The following is a 1,217-nucleotide window of genomic DNA, read 5'->3' as shown; positions in this document are numbered from 1 at the left end:
CAGGGAGTAATCTGCAGGGGAGTTCATCGACCCTGTCCTGCCGAGATGGATTGATTGGTGTGTAGGGCAAGAAATNTGAAACGATCTCTCAGGGCATGTAAAACAGAAGTAAGTTACTCTTTAAAAGGAAGAAATGAAGAAACAACAATTTTTAAAAGGATAACATGGATCAGCACGTCCTTGGAAAAACTTCAGATTATAACATTTGCTTGACTTTACCAAACAAATGATGTTATGTAAAGATTCTGATGCTCTTACCAGCTGTGCTACACCATGTCCTCAAACAAATAAAACTTTTGCAATGATTACTTGTACAGTTTATATATACAATCAAATATTAGATTTTGCTCATTCAAAGCAAGCAAGATAAGATAGTACCTTTTTTTTGGCTTCTCATCGTGGGTAGATGGGCTAACATGGAAAAATAGTTTCGTTCTTTTCATTGGGCAATATTCTTAGGCCCTGTTTGCTACAGGTTGTACACCTTAAGGATCCCTCAAGAGCTGGATAGGAAAGTATGTAGTATGCAATCCTGGCAAAATTTCCTTCATTGCACACCACAGGGCAAGGCGAAAAGTCAAGCTGGCTCTGAAACATTTAGGATGAGCAGTAAAGTTCTGTTGTGTTTTTCAGATTTGGTTTGATATGAATGAAATGGTTTTTACATATATCTGGTTGTCAAGATACCTTCGTGCATGTCAACTAGCTGTTTTTTTGTATTCAGGTATTGTTTTAGTTAAATACTCGCTGTTCTTTCTTGTTTTGTAACACAGATCTTACTATCTTTTATCGAGTCTATTACTACATCTGATATTTTAGTCTAAAAATAGGTTTACAGAGCATGTTTTAAAAATGAGGGCATATAATTATGTTATATTCTGAAGGACAATTGGAGAAACACATTCTAATTTTGCATAAAAATGTATCCAATGATGATTGTTCAATAAAACTGTGTACTATAAGCTAAGATTTGTATTGTTTTTTTTTTCAGTTAATCTTACACAGAGTGTTATGTCTTAAGTTATAGAAACAATAGATTTAAAGATAAATGATATAGAGAGACTTGTTGTTATATTCTGATGAAAGAAAGAATGAATGAAAGAGAAAAGGAAAGATTCTTCAAGATGTTTGATTGTATTGATAACTCAGACATGACGTTTGATCGTTTAAAATCGCTTTGATATTGAAATAATGCTGTACACTTTTTCGACATTCTA

This window comes from Lottia gigantea, assembly GCF_000327385.1.
Source record: "Lottia gigantea unplaced genomic scaffold LOTGIsca_295, whole genome shotgun sequence".
Lineage (NCBI taxonomy): Eukaryota > Metazoa > Mollusca > Gastropoda > Lottiidae > Lottia > Lottia gigantea.
This window is presented reverse-complemented; position numbering follows the sequence as displayed.